This window comes from Macaca nemestrina, chromosome 10, assembly GCF_043159975.1.
Source record: "Macaca nemestrina isolate mMacNem1 chromosome 10, mMacNem.hap1, whole genome shotgun sequence".
Classification (NCBI taxonomy): domain Eukaryota; kingdom Metazoa; phylum Chordata; class Mammalia; order Primates; family Cercopithecidae; genus Macaca; species Macaca nemestrina.
This window is the reverse complement of record NC_092134.1, coordinates 79,669,460-79,689,608: the sequence shown is the minus strand read 5'-3', so window position 1 is coordinate 79,689,608 and position 20,149 is coordinate 79,669,460. Positions and strand designations below refer to the sequence as shown.

General features: G+C 47.6%; 1 long non-coding RNA gene across 1 annotated transcript; it reads right to left on the bottom strand.

Moving 5' to 3' along the window:
• Positions 1-4,313: 4,313 nt before the first annotated feature.
• LOC112425275 (uncharacterized) lies at positions 4,314-6,611 on the bottom strand. The gene is made up of 3 exons (XR_011609137.1): positions 6,322-6,611; positions 5,334-5,449; positions 4,314-4,697 (listed from the first exon to the last, which is right to left on the bottom strand). It is a non-coding gene; the product is annotated as an uncharacterized lncRNA (long non-coding RNA).
• Positions 6,612-20,149: the final 13,538 nt, after the last annotated feature.

The window sequence follows — 20,149 nt, the reverse complement described above, 5'->3', positions numbered from 1 at the left end:
ACCATAAATGAGGCTGGGGACAGCTTTGCTGGCCTGGAGCGAGGAGCTGGATTCAGGAACCAGCATGAAGGGGAATGGAAGGGGGCAGGTTTCGAAGCCAGGCTGGGTGATCTGAATTTGCTGAGAGAAACTGGGGCTGACTGGGGATGCACTAACGTGTCACGTAGAGTGTGTGTGTGTGTGTGTGTGTGTACTCACACTTGTCTGGATAGGTGCGTACTCAAGTTTGCATGTTTTTTTCTGTGTTGTGTGTGTACGGGTATGTAAATCCAGGTGGCTTTGTGCCATGTGGTTTTGTACCCCAGGCTCTCGTCTATCCATCTGTGTGACTGGCATGTAGCTATGCCTGAATGCGTTTGTTCATTTGTGTGTTTCCATGTGGTCATGTGCGAATGGTAACTCAGTTGCTTTTTGTGTATTTTATTTGGCTACGCGTGGCGAAGGGCAGCGTGTGTGTTTTGCGTGTGTGTGTGTGCGTGTGTATGCTCGTGTCTGCAGGAGGAGTGGGGCCGGCAGGGAGCCCTGGCTACCCAAGCATTGCCGTCTGTCTCTCTCCCTCCACTGCCTCCATCTGCCCTCGCTGAGGTCGTGACAAGGAGGCAAACAGCAAAACGGCAAACAGCTACGGCGGGAGAAACAAGAATATTGTAAGCCCCGCGCAGACTCCCCCTGCGGGGGAGAAAGGGACATGAACAGCCAAAGGGACGGACACACACACACACACTCACTCCTACACCCACAAACTCACTCACTCCTGCGCACACAGGCTGCTCCGCAGACACGCTTCACGGAGCACGTGCCCCCACGCGCAATACCCTCCTGGCTCACAGGCCTTCGCACACACAGGCCCCACCCCCCCCCCACACACACACTCGCTCCCGGCCTCCCTCCCGCCGCCCCTCCTCTGAGCCCTGCGGCCCGTCCTTCCACACCTCCCAACGCCTGCAGGCTCTGGGGGAGCTGGGGCTTGGGGCGCTCACTCGGACCCGGAGCCAATCGCCAGATACCTAATGGCTCCTTTGGCTGTGGAACGGGGTGTGCGTGGGTGTCCTCTCCTTCACTCCTTCCCCAGCCCCGTCGCCTCCCACCCCCTTCCGGCCCGCGGCAGTTTCCGAAATCGCCCGGCGGCCGAGAATTCATTAGCGGGGGGCGGATGTAAACGCAGCGCGGTGGAACGTTTTAATTAGGCCTGAACAATAAACAAGCTAAACGAGGCGCGCAAGGCTCCCTGGCGGGCCCTCAGCCTCCTCCGCGCGGCGCGGACTCATTACGGCTGCAGCCAATTTCATGCCAGCGCCGAGCACTGGCTGGGCCGGGAGTGGGGCTGGGGGTGGGGGTGCGCTTTGGGCCTTCAGCGTGCGGAGCGGGGGCGTCCCGGGGCGGGGGCGAGGGCAGCGGGCCGGTGCCCGCCCGCCCGGGGCTGCGGCGGCCGCATTTCTGCACCATCCACCTGCCTTTTTCAGTGTCCTTGAGATGACGCTCCCTCCCCACACCAGAGCGGCCCGCTGGAGCATCTAGCTTGCTTTTTAGGGTCTCTCTCCCGCCTCTTTTCCTCCCCCGCTCCCTCTCTTCTTGCGGCTGACTCCAGCTCCCCCTCGGTGCCCGTAACCCTCCTTTCCTTTTTTTGCCGCAGTTTTCGTCTCTGCCACAGGGTCTCTCCCTCCCCCGCTCCCCGTGGTTGTCAGACTTTCTCCTGGACTTTCTCCGCCCCGCGCCGCCCGCCCCGGATGCAGAGCGTGGTAGACTCTGCAGCCCAGCTCCTCGCTGCTTGCCGGCGCTGCCTACACCCCCCTCTTGGGTTCCCCTCCAAGGTCCCTTCTGCTCGCCCCGCTCTGCCCGCTGCCGCCGCTGCCTTCCAGGCCCCTCCCCGCCCTCTGTCTCTTTCTGCCTGGGTTCTTCCTTTGGGCCTTCTACCCTCGGGTTTCAGGTACGGCCCTGGGCATTGCTCCCGCACCCTACTAATTGGGGCTCTTCTGGACCGATCCAACCAGCGAAGTCGAGTTTGGCTCGTTTCCTTCTCTCCCTTTTTGCGAAGCTGCAGACACTGCTTGCTGGCCCTCAGGCTCTGTTAGGACTTACTGGTTCTAGGTGGCGGTGGGTCTGTGGCTAAGTTTGAATCCCAGACCTGGGCCTCACCATGTGAGTCTTAACCTGGGCTTGCTCAGTTGTAAAATGTGGGAAATAATTTTAGGTGCTTCATGTTGTGGGAATTAGCGCTGTGATAACGAATGTAACATGCTTGGCACATGGGACTTTGTCTATTGGCACTTCACTTCTGCCTTTCCTCAATCTGCTCCTCTCCCTAGCCTGGAGTTTTCTTAAAGTGTTTTGAGGAGAGAAAACCAAAATTACAGACTATAGGCCCCCACAAATTGAATATCAGAAATTGCAAATGGTTCAACCTAACAAATGCATTAGGCTCTGATTGCAAGAAGTGCTGTTGAGTGTGTACAAGAAGGGAGGGCCGGGACTGGACTGACCTGCAGAACAAAGGAAACCATGTGGACTGGCACACTGGACTGAGCAAATTAAAACCTACGGGACATGTCAACCTGCATTAGTCCTGCCTCGGCAGTATGGCTGCCCTCTTAGGGCTGCAGAGTCATGGGCCTGTGTCCTCTTGGGGGCTGCAGTGGATCTGAGAGTTCAGCTCCCCCAAGACTCCTGCACCAAGGCAGGAACTAGACTCCTAGAACCTCATGCCGTCATACTCCTCTCCCATCTATACATCACACACACACACACACACACACACACACACACACACACACACACACGTCCTTTGAGATTTTTAAAGGAAAATTGCGAAGTGTGGGCCTGGCATTCTGTCCCTGCTTTAGTTTCTTTCCCTAGTTCCCTCCTGACTCCTAAGAAGCAGAATCGGTGAGTCACACACCTTCCCCTGTTTGTGCTGCCCATTGTGTTGGGCACTGAGGGGAGATCCAGAGGGAGGAGCACAGATCCTGCCCTGCGGGAGCTCCTAGACTCATGGTAAGATGAGGCTGGTCGTCAAGACCAACCAAGAGGCATGGAGCTCTGGGCACACCCTCAACAAAGCCTTATGAGTTGAGTTGGTCAGGAGCAACTGGAACAAGCCCTGTGACCCTGGCATTGGGGAGACTGGGAATGACCAAATAAGAAAGGATGGAGGAAGATCTTAAAGAAGTCTAGGAGGGTCCCTAGAGGATAGGGAGAATGGTATTCATTTAGTTAGCAGGGAGCAGCAAAACTGAAAGGAGAGAACTAGCAAGTTAGAGCTCTCAGTGAAGTGCATTATCTTGGGGTAAGGAATGGCCAATGTGAACCTTGGAGGCAGATGGGGAAGGAATGCATGGGGGTGTGTGTGTATGTGTGTGTGTATGTGTATGTGTGTGTGTATGTGTGTGTGTGTGTGTTGGGGAATGTGTACTGAGGAGGCCCAGGGGTGGAGGATGCAGGGCTTGGGAGGGCAGGTTTGCTGGCCTGCAGCAGAGAGCCTGGGCTGATATCCTTGAAGACACCTGGGATAGGGTAGCAGTGGTGGTAGAGGTATAGGACAGCAACGTAAAATGTCCTACTGTTGTACCTCTACCGTGATCCTGGGCTGGGTAGGCGAGATGCTAGGAAGCCAGGCTGACTTCCTGGGCCCTGATACGTCCTCGTGGGGCGTGAAGATGAATGAGTCTGGATTTCATGGGCTAGTGAACCATGGCTAGGTGGAGACAGCTGCTCAGGCTATGAAATGTGGGGAAGAGGCCTCCAGAGGTCCCCAAACAGAAAGAGGGAGGAGATAGAGGTGGGAATGGGGATGGGTAATGGGAAGATGGAAGGCTTGAGACCTCTTTCCTAGCTATCTCCTTTACTCACTCCTTTCATGGATTGAATTATTCATTTTAAAGCTTAAAAAACCTTCAATAAATTATCTAGTCTAGACTTTCACCTTCAAAGCGTTCGATATTACTTCCCCATTTCGCAGATGAGGCCTACACAAGTTAACCAACTTGATCGAGATCTCCCGGGCAGAACAGGCTGAAAAGGGCAAGGTCTTTTGCCCTGGGTAGGGGAAGTGGGGGTTAATCTCTCCCTATGCAATCAGGCTCTACAATTGGCTGCTTCACAGGACAGAACCAGCAGGAGCTGGCATCAGAATGCAGCAACTTGATTCCTGGCTACTTAGCAGTTCTGTGACCTGAGGCAAGTTACTTAACCTCTCTGTGTCTTCATTTTATTATCTATAAAATGACAACACTAATACTTGCTCCTGTGGCTTGTTACTAAGAATAAAATGAGATTTTTGCAAAAAGAACTTTGTACAGTTGAATCTCAGTTTATTAGGCTTTAAAAATCATCCTTCTCTTTGATATCATCCCAGCTTATTCTCTTCATACCTGCTAGGGACATCAGCCTTCCTCCTCCCAACCCCTTTGCACTCTCTCCAGCCTCTCAACCTGGCATTTACTTCCCTCTGATCCTGCTCACATCCCAGAGAGCAGGACCCTGTCCTCTCCTGCCTTTGCACTCCTTCCCTCTCTCCAGGACTGGGTTCATAGGGTGTATCCAAACAATGGACACGAGGTGCAGAGAGGTTAATATAAAACAGGAGAGGGAGGGCTTGGGGAGAAGCCACCAAGCTGCATGCAGGGCTCTTACCCACATGCCATGCGATCCTTGAGCAGGGCTTTTGCCAAGATCTGGGGAGGGAAACAATCATCTTCCTCCTGGAGTGAAGGGTGGGATGCGAATTATTTTCCTAATGTTTAGAGAGACTGTTTTGCCCCATGATGTGGGACACATCACCTGGAGGCCAATACCCCTGAAAAAGAACAGCAGTCGAGAGAGGGCTTTCCTTTTCCTGTTTGGGGTGTGTGTGTGTGTGTGTGTGTATGTGTGGTAGGAAATGTGTTGTTGGAGATTCTATATCATTTCATTTGCCCTAGCATTTACCAACCCTAACTCAAAGGAAATCCTTTCTAAAGTCTATTCTACATTTCTTTTGCTGACAGTAAGCCCACCTCTTTAGTGGAGGTATTATCTAAAGTCCAGGATCTGGTTCAATGTCTTTTGTAAAAGATGTGCATATGTCGGGGAGGGGAAAGTAAAAGATGAAACTTGAAGAAAGCTCCTGGCTTTAATTACACGTAAGCCCTGAACATTCTGAACTTTATTAACCTCTTAAGTGTCCACAGGGGTGGGATGGATCTGGTGGGTTTTGCTCCCTGGTCCTCTCTGCAGGGCGTCTCTGCAGGGTCCCCTCTTTACGCTTTTTGCCCATCCCAGCCTTTGGCTGCACACCATTTCTCCTGGCTTCAGGTGCGCTATAAATCACCTCTCCCAGAAAGGAGGCTACCACCTACCTATCCAGTCCATGTCTCACCGGCTGTCTTTATCTTGCCCAAGATCTTCTGGTTCTTCCTTCTCTGCAAACCCCTTATGCTTTCCCCAGCACCACTTTTTTGGATAACCTGATTAGCTGTTTTGGAGACAGGGGCTCTTTTAGCAGGGACCCCTTCTCCTCCTAAGTGTCTTACTAATTACAAACAGAGAAAGCCTGGTCTGTGAAGTTAGACTGCCCCCAGCTCCCTGGCTTGGTGGAGGGAGTCAGGAGCTAGGGGATTTAAAGTGCAATTTCCTGTACCCTTTTCATTTCCTGCTGGGGGTTGTGGAGAGCAATAAGCAAGGTGGGTGGCGAGGGCCAGAAGGACTGCCAGGTGGGGGATGGGCTGGGGAAGCCTTCCCTCCATGTACTCTTCTATCATCCCCTTTTCTGGCTCTCGAGGTGAGTTCTTTGGGGATGAAGCACCTGATAAATGAGGACCTGGCACTCCTTACAATCTCCCTCTTACCTTCCCAAAGTAAGGGAACAGAGTAGAGAGGAGTGGGAAATGATCCAGGTCTGATTATTGTAATAATAGATGATACCACAGGAAGGAACCTTGGAAATCAGTTGGATCTCTTGAGGTTTTATTTTATTTTAAATAGAGATGGGGGTCTTGCTATGTTGCCCAGGCTAGGTCTTGAACTCCTGGGCTCAAGGGATCCTCCTGCCTCGGCCTCCCAAAGTGCTGGGATCACAGATGTGAGCCACTGCACCTGGCCTCCTTCAAGTTTCAGATGAGGAAATGGAGGCCTTGGAGAGGGGAGATAATCTGCCCAAGGTTACATATGTAAGTGGTGGGCTGGTGTGGCTGGGATTTAGCTAACTCTCATGATTCACTGTTTAGTGCTCTTGCCTCAGTCAGAGTGGGCTGTGGGTCAGTGATGTGTGTGTGTGTGTGTGTATACTGGGGACGGAGGATTAGATGGGAGGAAGTGGGGTAGGGAGCAGGGGATCTGGGGAGGTACCTGGATAGCAGGGGACTCCGGGTCCTGAAATGTTCACTCTTTGGTAGGTCCTGTGGAAGAGCGCAGGCAAGTCCTGACTTAGGGAAGCTTTTGTGAGCTGGCTCAGGAAACAGATGTGTGGAAAAAAAGGAGGGGAGAGCAAAGAACTGTGGCCCTTGGAAACTATTAGCCCCACATCTCTTCTTCCCCTCTCCACAGTCAGAGGTGGATGAGGTGGGGGAGGGGGCATGACAGAGGACAAAGGAGCCAATTATTGAGTGAGTGGATTAATTGATTAATTGTCCAGAAGCTTCCAGTGCTCCCCCAACAATGACATCCCCTCCCCCGACCCCAGTCAGGCATGGCCTCGGTTGGCCTGGATTATTAATTAGGGCTTGAAGTCATTTAACGATGATTTCATTATCGACGTGCTGTCTGTCTCGGGCTCAGCCCGGTTGCCAGGGCGACTCTGATCGATTGCCTTCCGGTCTTCTTGGCTTGTCCGGCTCCTTCCTTTCTGGAGCCTGGCTGTTGGCGAGCACTCCCTAGCGGCCCCCTCTGGTATTGCAGAGCTTCCCGTTTGCCGGCTTGAGAGACTCAGGCGAAAAACAGAGATCTACAGCTGCCTTGGGGGTCTTTCAGCTACTGACTGACCTAGCTGTTGCCTGGGAACCGGCTTTTCTCCTTTTCTCCTGGGTTGTGAAGTCCTTCTGATTCTGTCCCCTGTCCTTCTACCCATACTCCCTTGGGATGGGTGTAGGATTAGGTAGGGACCTCAGTTGTTTCCTCGCAGCCTTTCAATTTACCTCTGGGAGGCCCAAATAAGCTGTGATAAAGTTCTTCCTGCTGCTAAGCCGACTCCTTAGGCTCTGGCTATCCTGGGACATCTGGCCTCTTGGACCTTGCATGAGGCTGGCAGGGAAGGAGTGGGGATAATTTCACTTTAGATTGCCTGAGGTAATGTTCTTAGGGTCTTCCCCGGCCCTAAGAGGAGCTGGGGGAGCTGGTCTTTGTAGAGCTCAACTACTTCCTCAGCCTCAAGAAAGCCTGGGGGAAAAAAGGCAGGGTCCAGGTTGTCATGCTAAGTCTTAGTTAATGCATGACTTTCTTCAGAAACTTGGCTGGTTGCTCTATCTCTGGTCCCTGAAAACCTAGATTCACCCACATTCACTGGTCTCAGGATCTCTACTCTATGTGTCAGTTTCTCCTTTCATGGGTTTTATGTATATATTTGTGGGGTCTGTTACTAGAGAGTTGCTTGAAGGCATCGGTCATGGCTTCTCAGTAGGTGTCTAAATTGTTGACCCCAAAGTAATGGACAGTCACTGGTGTCTTATCTCCCTTATCCTTTGCATGCTGCTGATTTCGTTCTCAAATGCAGATCTCTCCTCAGTCCTTATGTCTCTTTGCTCCTCTGCCCTTGACCCCTGACCAAAGACTGTCCCCAGCACCCTCCCCAGAACATGCCTCCCTTGCGTGCCCGCCTCTATTTCTCCTCCTCCTCTGCCCCACTTCCCCTTCTACTGGTTGTGCCAGGCTGCATTAGCTCTGAAAAATTTAGAGCTGGGCTTCAGGCCTCTCTGGACTGCAGCACTTTGGGGACAGGAAGGCAGGTTGGGTTGTCATGTCCATGTAGGGAGGGGTCTCTGCGAGCCCCCCAGGTTGGCTCTGGGAGAGAGCCTGGGGGCTCTGGCAGCAGCCTCACCCTATCAGCTTTCTGGGCACATCCGCCACCGCGCAGCACCTGAGAGGGGAAGCGGCTCAGCAGCGAGCTGAGTGAGATTGAAGAGGATCATAAAGAAAATATATATCCCCTCCCTGGCCTCACTCCCTCCTCCTGCTCTGCACTTGCCTCCTTCTCTCTCTTTGTCTCGCTCCCTCCCCCCTCTTCACTGCAACCCTGTTTTCTTTGTTCCTTCTTTTCGTCTGTCACCCTCATCTCTGTCAGGCAGGTCTGTCTGTCTGTCTGTCGGCCATTCTGTCTATCTCCTTGACTCCAGATATTTTTTGGTCTGAGTTTTTCTAGGACTGTGTCCGCCATCAGCCCTTCTCGCTCCCTCCCCGCTTCCCTCCCTCAGTCTCCAAGGGTCTCTCATACCATCACATCTTTATGAGTTTCACTGTGTGTGCCTTTTAGTCTCTCCATCCACCTCCCCTCCCATCTGTCTCATTTGGCTGCCTCCCCATCGCTCTTCCCATCTCTCTTCCCATCTCGTGCCCTCCCTTCCATCTCTCCTTTTTGCTTCTCCCTGTCTCTTTCAGCGTCTTCTCCTCTCTCTGGCTCACACCCCTGCCTGCCTCTCATCTTCCCCCCTCCCACCCCTCAAGGTTCAGATACTTCATGTGAAATCACCTGGATGGGCTCCAACTGTCAGGGCCCCCCATTCCGTACCCCCTTCTCCCAGGAAGATTTACAGCCCCAACTCGGCATCTTCTGCATTCCCCCCAAGCCCTGGGCCAGTTCTTTTCGTTACCTGATGATTATCTGGGGGCCCTGGCATTTCCCCCAGCCTCCCACCCTCTACCCAGCAGGCAGTGAACAGCACAGGGAGAAAGGAGAAGGGATTGCTCTTGGGACCAGATGCAAGGACACGGAGACCCTCCCCCTGTGCCGCCCTTCTTTCCCTCAAGCAGATGCACATCTGGGAAAATCCCAGCTTGAGGCAGGGGAAGACAGCTTAGGACTGTTGGAGCAGACATAAATCAAACACCCAGATGCCCCTCCCCTACTGTTCTGTCATTACAGCCATCCTTCCAATTCCTGCCTGTCTCCTTTGCCTCTAGGCATCTTGGCTCTGTAGTCTTGACTGGGGCCACTCATCCACTACCCAGCGTAGTGCCAGGCACAAAGGAGGTGCTCAGTTAATGCCCTTGGTCCATGTCTAATAGAGAAGCACTATGGCAAAGTCAATGTGGTGTTTAGGTGTTTCTCAGGTGGCAATTCTTTCTGAGATCTGGAGCAATTCTCTCTGCTCTAATTTCAATATTATGTCTTAGTATATAATTAGTATAGACTCTACTTCCTAGGGTCTTGCCTCTACCCTTCTCCTCCCCTCTCTCGCCTCCACCCCAGTCTTTCTTTCATCTCGTTTAGGTTGTAGAGGATTAGCAGCCCTATTGAGTAAAGGCAGCCATGCCCCTTTCCCTTGAGACCAGTGGCTTCTTGAGCTGATCACTGGTCCATTCGGCCCTCAATCTCTATGCCGACCCCACCTGTTCTGTCCCTGGGAGCCCAGTCTTTTCTGTTTGAAGATTGACGTCAGGAAAGGAGGAGATACCTTCCTTTGGTCACCTGTTTCAGGGTCTTGGAATCCCTACTGTTTGAATATCTCCATTCCAGAGAGCAGGAAACTCAGTAGGCAGGGACTATATCTTTTTCATCTTTATTTCCTCCATCACAATAATCAATGAGTATTCAGTTAACATATGCTGTGAATGCTGAAATGACTCTCTTAGGAGATCTCCCACAGTGAAGCCTAAACCACCTCCCTTTTAATTTTATCTCTGGGGTGAGGGAAAATGTGGGTGGGGGGGTGAGAATTGGGGGATGGTGGTAGAGGAACCCAGTAGGGGTGTTTTGAGAGACATTGGGGGCCTGGTGCGTCTATCCTTGTTGAAAGGGCTCCTGACTGGAGATTCTTTATCTGGACTTGGGACTGACCTTCATATTTTATTTTATTTTTTATCTTTTTTATTTATTTTTTGAGACAGAATCTCCCTCTGTCACCCAGGCTGGAGTGCAGTGGTGCAATCTCGGCTCACTGCAACCTCCACCTTCCAGGTTCAAGTGATTCTCATGCCTTAGCCTCCCCAGTAGCTGGGATTACAGGCATAATCCACACCTGGATAATTTTTGTATTTTTAGTAGAGACAAGGTTTTGCCATGTTGGCCAGGCTGGTCTCGAACTCCTGGCTTCAAGTGATCTGCCCACCTCAGCCTCCCAAAGTGCTGGGATTACAGGTGTGAACCACCATACCTGGCCCCGACTCCCGTATTTTCACAGGCAAGGCACCAACCCCTTCCCAGACTCTCCTTCAACCAATCAGGACCTCTTCCATATCCCCTTGACACACATACTTACTTCAAAATCCATTTCCTGGCCAGGAGCAGTAACTGCAATCCCAGCACTTTGGGAGGCTGAGGCGGGTGGATCACCTGAGGTTAGGAGTTTGAGACCAGCCTGGCCAACATGAAGAAACCTCATCTCTACTAAAGATACAAAAATTAGTTGGGTGTGATGGCTCACACCCGTAGTCCCAGCTACTTGGTAGGCAGAGGCAGGAGATTCACCTGAACCCAGGAGGCAGAGGTCGCAGTAAGCCAAGATTGTGCCACTGCACTCCAGCCTGGGTGACAGAGTGAGACTTTGTCTTAAAAAAAAAAATCAGTTTTATGTTGCCCAGTCTCCAACTCAAGCTCCGTTTAAGCCTCCACTCCACGGTCTCCGAACTGGGTGCCACTGCTTCTCCCATTGCCTGCCTCCAGCTTTCTTCCTGGATTCTGGGCTATGCTACCTCCTTCACACTGTTCCTCCCCTTTCCGAAACCCCCCATCGAAAGTTCTACTACTTCCAGCCTCCTTGGGGTCCCACTTCCTGCCCTCTCCCCACACCAGAAAAAGACCATGGATAAGGGATTCCTCATGGTTATGGAGTTGGCAAGGTAACTGAGACAGCCAGAGAGGAAGAAGGCTGAGCAGACTGGGCCTGGAGTGGTGCCAGTGTAGAACCCTTGAGGGCTTTGAGCAGAGAGCATTCCATGGTGCCAGGGCAGAGCTCTGAATTGAGGAGTGCAGACTAGAGGCCTTATGGGCCTGAGGAGGGTGGGTTAGTTTGCTGGGGGTGGAGTGATTTGTGGGCCTACATTCCATTCTACTCCAAGCCAGAAGACTTCAGTAGAGCTGGTCCTAGGAACATATAAGCTAGGGGAGGTTATTTCCTAGCCTTCCTCCTCCAGCATGCTTCCCTCCTTTTTGCATGCTCCTATTCCTGGCCTTTCTCTTCTGGCCTGGTTTATTTATTTAGGGCTTGCTTTGTTTATCTTTGTCTTTCCCACAGGGCCCAGCACATGGTATGTGCACAGACATGTTGTTTGAATGAATGAAAATTTTCCCACCTGGGTCTGCTGCCTCCTTCGTGTTTTACCACCTGGTGTCACTTCAGATTCTGAAACGATCTGTGGCTCATCTACTTAGGGAGGACACTGATGTGGACATTGCAGAATATCAGCTCCAGTTTGATAAGGTGGTGCACAATGATGACAGACAGGACTTTGAGGGTTTTCTTCCTAGGTGTTCAAGTAGCTAAATAAATAATAATAATAATAATAAAATACGATAAAAAACAAGCAGTGGTGGAAATTACAGGTTAGCTATAGGAGGAAAGATTACCAAATTCCTTTGGGGTGTGGCTGCTAGTGGTCTTTAAGACACTGAAGGAAGGCTTGTCTCAGGTCTCAAGTATATTGCAAATGAACCAGCACTAAATAAACCTTGAAACCTGATGGCTCTGTTCCGTCTCTTGGAATCTATCAATTTTATATACATGATAGGCATATTTATTGATTGATAAAGGCTTAGTGGAGAAGCCTGAAATAGGATTGGCTTCCTTGGTCTCCAAGAGGCAGTTTCCTTCTATCACAAAACATGTTTAAAGCTCTTTAATTTTGAAGGTCCTTGGAGTCTTAAAATTGTTCCCCACCTCCCACACACATACACTTTCGGCAATACCCCAATACCAGAAACCTGGACAACACCTATCCGTGTATGACAACTGAGTTACTGACTGTATGTGGCAATTTTTAAATTCTAGGTTCACTTTCTCTTGCTGTCCAGTGCTTTTGGAAAACATCTCTATTATCAGTTAACACGTGAGTCTCCAAAAGGCAGACTCATTCCAATCTTAGTTTAAGCAAAATCATGTAGGAAACCCAATTTCCTTTAAAAAGTATATTCCAAGTTAATAAAAATAATTTTTGATTATATTCTTTTGGTTTATCTTTGTCACTTTTTTTTTTGAGACAGGATCTCACTCTGTTGTTTGTGCTGGAGTGCAGCGGTGTGATCATGGCTCCCTGCTGCCTCTAACTCCTGGGCTTAAGCGATTTCTCTGCCTTAGCCTCCTGAATAGCTGGGACCGCAGATGCATGCCACCATGCCTGGCTAATTTTTTGGAGGGGTATTTTTGTAGCAAGGGGGTCTTGCTATGTTGCCCAGGCTGGTCTTAAACTCCTGGCCTTAAGCAGTCCTCCTGCCTTGACCTCTCAAAGTGCTAGGATTACAGGTGTGAGCCACTGTGTCTGGTCTTTCTTCTTTTATAATCACAGAAATCACAAGGCAGATGAGGGAATAGAAAGAACCAGGGAACGAGGATAAGGAATGTACCCTAAAAAGCATGTTGTCAGAGGCTCTTTGTGGTAGGTTATGACATAATGAGCAAGAGTGAGGCAGGTGGGTCCCAGTTGGAGCAGTCATATTGATCTATATGGATAAGAACTCAGGACTTTGAGATATGATACAGCCTTCATTTAACTCAGATGATCTGATGTCTTTCCTACAACAAAATAAATTAACTGTCTAAGGGCGATGGTGGGGCTATGGAGCATCTGCCTAAGGCTATGAGAGGAATTCAGCAGAGCCTTGTAAGAGAGGATAGAGAGACAGCCAACCATTCACAGAGGAGGACAGAATGATACATTTGAAGGCATGAAGGAAGATAACCAGAGAGACAGCTGGCATTTCCTATGCTACCTGGTGTGTAGGGCATTATGGTGGGTGTTGGGAGGAGATACATGGAAGAAGGAGCCATTCACAATGACCATTTACAATGGCTAGTCTAAGAGTAGAGACAGGATATAGTGATAGATAGGACCACTGGGTGGACTTCTACAGTCCATGCTTACAAGAAAATGAAGGATTTTGGGAAAGACACAGAACCAAGTTTGGTAGCAAGGCTTCCTGGAAAAAATGAGTGTGGTTCAGGGTTCATCATTGTAGACAAAGGCCATCCTATGTTTCAGTTGCAGATTGGAAAGTAAGGTGGACAGGCAGATGGATTTCCTTCTACTGTTTTCTTGTGAGGACTCTTCTGAGGAGTGCTGCGTTGATACGATGCTGGGTTGAGAAAAGGGGAGTAGAGAATCAAAGAGGAAGAAGGGAGAGAAGAAATTGATTTTTGCTGTTCAATGTATCACATAATTTTTTTTTTTTTTTTGAGAGGGAGTGGAATGGAGCGATCTTGGCTCGCTGCAACCTAGGCCTCACTTTTTAAATCTCTAAATCTTTTTTTTTTTTTTTGAGACGGAGTCTTGCTCTGTCACCCAGGCTGGAGTGCCATGGCTTGATCTCAGTTCACTGCAACCTCCGCCTCCTGGGTTCAAGTGATTCTCCTGCCTCAGCCTCCCAAGTAGCTGGGACTACAGGTGAGTGCCACCACGCCCGGCTAATTTTTTGTATTTTCAGTAAAGACGGGGTTTCACTGGGTTAGCCAGGATGGTCTCGATCTCCTGACCGCGTGATCCGACCACCTTGACCTCCCAAAGTTCTGGGATTACATAGGCGTGAGCCACTGTGCCCAGCCTAAATCTCTAATCTTTTACACCCTCCTTGGCTTTTCCCAGTTCTCACTGTGATTCTGTTTGGAGAATCTAAATCTGATTCATCCTGGTAGCCCATCTAGTTTCTGAAGAGCTCTAGAAGCAGAAGCCCAGGCTTTTCTGATTTGTCAAGTTGATATCTTTTTCTGGTGTGATAGAATTGTTAAGAATTTCCGAAATTGGATTCTAACTAAAACTAAACCTGTGAATGTGTCAAATCTTGAATGAAGAGACTTGGATTTGACTCTGCCATCTCTGAAGTTGTTCCAGAGAGACTCAGAAAAGCCACCTTATTCACAACCATTCCGAAATGACACTGGATAATAGGAAGATTACATAGCCTCTAGAGAAGCTTTGGCTGTCTGATTATTTACCCAAATCATAGCACAATGGTACTAGTGTAGTCTCTGCATGTAACTGGGACTGCATAATATGGAGGGAAGAAAGCAAAACTATTTTGGTCTGTATCTAGATGAATTTTGTCTACATCTGGATAGATTTTGTCTACATGATTTTGGTGTACATTTGGCCTGCAGCGGTTTGGTCTACATTGGAATGGGTTTCTTGGAATTCGGCCTCTGCCCAGCTAGAATGAGATTTAAGAGTTGCAGTGCTGGGGTGGTAGGGTAGGCAGGTGAATTGGAGGAGGCAGCTGTGTTTCCCCTTGGTCTCCTGAGCAGTTTGGGGGCTGTCATAATTTTCAAGTTCAAGACTTGGTTGAGCTAGTAATATTTATTGCAGAATTTTAATTTCTAGCTTAGTGTGTGAACATAAAACAGTTTCTACCCTAAGGAGTTTTAATTTTAGATAGGGAGACAAAATATTCTCTCAAGTATCATTCAGACAGAATGCAGGATGCAGAAAGTTCACGGGTGTGGGAAGATGCCTGGTAAGGAGTCAGTTTGCTCAGGTCATTCTCAGAAGACTCCTGGGAGATAAGCTTGGACATTTATTTTCTTTAGTATGAGCTAGATTTGGTTGCTTCAGCTTTCTTTCCAACCTTTTAGGGAAGCCATCTCAACTTTACTTCTCTTTCCTTACGGAGAGGTAACACACTTATTACTACTGATATTGTTTCTATTTTCCTTTTCAGCACAGACCAAGACTGAGAATTATTATTATTATATTTTGGTATTTAGATCTGTATTAGAATCTGTAGTAAACATTTAACTGGATCTATATAGTTGAGCAAACTGGATTTACTGGTTCAAAGCATACGTAGAGTTTATTTGTCTTTATTCTTTTGTTTTTGATGGGAGGCATGGAAGGAAGGCCTAAGTGAGATTTGCTTTATTGGCTCATAGCCCAAGCTTCTTACCATCATGAAGATGTAGGTTGAACTGATGTTTCCCAGGGAAACCAAATCCCCATATGGAGCAATTGCCCCCTCCTCCGTGGGGGTTTCTCAGACTGGCCTGAGGTGCAGGGAAGATACTCCCTAATCTTGCCAACACCGAAAAATGAAGCCCTTCCTGCTCACATCTTCTGTCAACTATGATGTCATCTGGGATCTTGGAATGCCCTTGCCTCTGATATAAACACTTTACTGTGTATTTCTGATTGAGGATTATGCTTTCCAGTCCATGGCTTATATATATTTTACTTATTTTGAGGAGTGGGGAAGTAGCAGAAAATCTCTTAAATGTAAGCTCCCAAAGAGGGGAATTCTTTATTTGCTACCATTTGTCTTGCATTGTGTGTGAGTGTGTGGTGATGTGGTGGTTGTGGTGGTGGTAATAATTTAGGGGAAAAAAGACATTGCTTTTGCTTGAATTCCTTTGCAAAAGGAATCATTTTGGTGCTGGAATTTTCTAATTTGGAATTTGTCTTTGTATTCACTTACACTTAGTTTAAATCTGATTTTCAGTAGTTTGAATCCAGCCTTTGTTACTTAGAAACTTTTAGTGGTATCCACCTGAGGGAAACACCAAACCACATAGAGGTCATCCAATTTCTCACTATAGACCCAACCCAAACTAGACAGAATCTATCTGTGAATTTATTTATAGACAGTACAGGAAAAATGGTAGTAAACAGAGAAAATTCTCTTTTCTGAGAGCTTACAATATAAGAGTACTTCATGGACACTTCCACATCCTCCCCAAACAAATGAAAACCCTATTCTAAACAATATTCGACCATTTGATTATTGGAGCACCCCCCCTTCCTGCAGTCTAAGCTGAGATTTCTTTATTGCAGTTTGAGTATCACACCAGGTTGCCTAATGCCAAAGTATTAGGTGACTTATTTTCACAATTAAGTAAAGCAATGAAAGTAATAAAACTGTATTGTTTGTCAGTTTGGTCATTGGACATCAAGGGGAATGACACGGGAGCCAATAGTAAGTGTCGCAGATAACATCTTTTGTCCCAGCCAGTTTGGGTTACTACCTTTACATTTTCACTTTGTGGTATGGAAGAGACTTGGACCTGCATTGTTGTTTCATTATCTCTGATGTCCCCACATTGGGCTGTAGATCATGGGGTGCTTCCTTGACTGTGGCCAGTTAACTTTGTACCTCAGGCTTCAGCTGGGGAAGGACAGGCAAGCTGAAAGCATCATCAGGCAGGAGCTGTGCTACTTTGCCGCACCTAACCATCTACCATTGCTACCCTTTTCCCTAACCAAGGAAATGCCAAACCAAGGCGTTTTCCCAGTGCAAAGTTCTAGGCCAGTGAGTTATGCCATTCTGTCCTAAAACCTGTGCAAGAGACTCATATTCACTGCCGACTAATCCAAAGGAAGGGGGAGGAGAGGATGTCAGTCTGATGGAGGAGGCTGGACACATAATCAAGGCACAGACACTGGCAGTGCAGCAAGGAAAGAATTTAGGAGCAAATGGACAGAATTCTGGACAGTAATGAGGGGATGAGAGCAGGCAAAGAGGGCATAGCGGAAAGGTCAGATATCCGTAGGTGTGGTTAGAGATGCTTCCTAAAGAAGGGGCATGTTTAACAGTTTGGAAAAAGGGTGTTCGAGGCAGAGAGGGACTGTCCATGTGATGGTTGAGGCAATGATAGCAAGATGTTCATATATGGGGAAAGATTTGTTCTGTTCCAGCAGAGCCACAGGAAAGGTTAATAATAAGAGTAAGGTTTAGAGGAACAATGAAAAGAAAGATCTGGAAATACTATCTTAAAAGTTTGGATTTAACAGAGAGCAGAAAACTGCAGGTCTGGTAGGAAGAAGGTACAGGGTGTGTGTGTGTGTGTGTGTGTGTGTGTGTGTGTGTGTGTGTGTGTGTGTTGCTTTCAATCCTTGAAGAAAGTGTCATTTTCCAGAAGGAGGGTAGAGGGCACTCACACTTCAGTTATCTGCTGCAATGCAGCAATCGCGGTGAATGTGATTTAGGGCTGTAGCCTGCTTCAGAGAAGAGCAGCACTCTCTGATGGTTGCTGGGGTGAATCTGAGTGAAATCTGTGAGGATCTCATTGTTTAGAGTTACCAATGTTAAAGGCCAGGAGGGTGGATCAGGGAGTATAGCAGGAGGTTGGGATGCAGTCTTTGCAAACTGTAGGAATCTACTGGATAGAGTTCTGGTGGGAAAAATGGCATGTTGGCTAGGTTGAATTCAGGCCTAGGATAATGATCCACATATATCTGAAACCAGTGATTTCAGCTGGGATTCCTTAGGTTTAATCCAAATTTTCATGCAACGCCTCTGAATAAAGTCAGGATCCTTTGAGGCTGCTTTGTCAATCCCCTTGTCTTTGGCCATATCTGGGGCATTCTCCCCCTGGAAACTGAAATGGAAAAGTAATTTATCTTCTTCGTGGGTTTTCCTATACTGATAGCATGTTGAGAAAACCCATTATTTCTTATCTCAAGTTCATATCCTTTAATAACCTTAAAAAAGAACGAGGCAATCTAAAAGCAGAAAGGCTAAGAGATCAGTGTTGATGCCGCATATCCATTGGTCTTTATGCTTTTTCCATGAATGATTAATAAATATTAGAAATGCTCTAGTTGTCATGAGCTCAGAGCTAGACATGGACATGGGGCATGTCCTAATACCTGTTTTTGATATTCTGCTAAGTAAGGCCTCTGGCTGTCAAGAACAACCAAACCAGACCGAGCAACCTCACGTAGCTCAAGTCCTTCTCCCCAGTATCACCATGAATTGTTAGCTCTGGAATGGGATTAATCATGTTTTAGAATGACTGACAAGTTGACATTTTTCTGGTACTGGGTTCTCCTTAGTTAAGGATCAGGGATTGCCATTCTCTGGCAAACATCCCCCCACAGTCTACTCCTGATTGGCAGCCAAGTCTGGGGAGCAAATGGCCAAGTGAATTAGAAAGCTTAAAAGCTGTTTTGTTAAACCATCCTCATTAAACTGGCACCGTCTGCCTTCCTACTCTCCTTTGTCCCAGTTGGGGCTGTTCTTTGTGACAGATGTTTCCTAACGGTGTGTGCCGGTAGCATCTGGAAGCCTTAGGTGACTGCTGAGGTTTGGGAAGGCCAAATCTGGAGGTATGTAGATTGTCAGGGAAATTGCAACCATTTTCCTGCCATTGGGCTACCATTAAAAAGAAATACCCGCTTCCCTTCCCAACACCCCATTTTCCTTTGGCCAGTGAAAATCAAGCTTTCATTTCCTTCTCTAGCACTTCCTAACCTGCACTGAAGATGGTTTTTTTCTTCTCAAGAATGAGGTAGTGAGTAGGCAAGATTTGAAATATGATGAAAGAACAGTGTGATGGAAGAAGTCTCAGAGGGGTTACTTATATTTGGCATCTAGAGATCTTTTATCCTGTATTTTTCACTAAAAACCAAGCAAAAGGCAATGGATTAAAGTTGTGGGAGTAGGAATTATAATTAGATGTAAAATTGTGTCTATGAACTATTGGAATAGTTACGGGGATGCTTTGGAATCTCCTTTCTTGGCATCTAAAAAGATTGTCTGGAGACATTTTGGCACCTGATTGGATTAGAATTTTAGCAGGAAATGGTTTAGATGGAACTTCCAGATTTAATGATTTCTCTCTTCCAGCTCTGGTCCATCAGTGTCTATATGCGAGGAAAGAGAAGGCATTGGCAAGGGATGACCTGGGCATAAGGGTAAGTAAGAACTGGTTCAAATCCTCTTTTAATAGCCATGCCCTTAGACTCCTTGTTCTTTATGGAGACTGGGTGCCACAGTAGGAAGAACATGGGCTTTGAATTCATGAAGAGCCATGTTCAAATTCTAACTCTTCTGTTTACTGGCTATATGATCTTGAAAAAGTTATTTAACCTCTGTTAATCTTCAAGATCGAATAATAATACTTCTCTCATTGGGTATATAGGGGTTAAATGAAACAGCATAGGAACCTTGCTTGCAACTCAACACATTCTGGTTCCTTTCACCCCTCTTCCCACGTAACCCTAATTTTGGCACATAATTCTATCCCTGGTATGCCATTTGCCAGATATTTTGCTCTGTCTCCAGCCTCTGCACGTCTTCCCTAATGCTTCTTAGCGTTCAAGCCTAGAGCTCTGATTTATTAATTTGTGTTAGTCCCACAAAATGGCAATAACAGTATGTACTTTTTATAACCATACTAACATGAGTCAAGGCTGTGGTTTCTTTCCAGGCATTTTTACTTGCTGACAATTTTGGTTGTAAATCAAAGACAAAGGAGTTCAATCTTCCCACCCACCTCTCTGATCTAAAGTTCTTGATTCAGGGCTAGATCATTCTGGATAGGATTTCCTTCCAATCAAAAAATGATGGCAAGTTTGTTTATAAAGATCATTGAGAGAAGAAAAATCCATAACCTTTACTGTTGGAACATTCTTGTTTTCCTCCTAACCTTTTAATTTGAAAAATATTAACCTACAGAAAAGTTGTAAAATAGTATAATTAATACCCATTCATTTTTCACCAAGATTGGCCAGTTACTAATATTTTGCCACATTTGTGTGCTCTACCCTTCTGTCTCATATATACATATATGTATATATACACACATATATAAAACAGTGCCTATTCAAATTTTGCTAATTGTCTAATAATTTTTTTTTGAGACAGGGTCTCACTCTATTGCCCACGCCGGAGTGCAGTGGCATGATCACAGCTCACTGCAGCCTCTACCTCCTGGGCTCTGATGAACCTCCTGCCTCAGCCTCCCAAGTAACTGGGACTGTGGGCACATGCCACCATGTCAGACTAAATTTTTTATTTTTGTAGAGGCAGGGTTTCACCATCTTGCCTAGGCTGGTCTCAGACTCCTGGGCTCAAGTGATTAGCCCTCCTCGGCCTCACAAACTGCTA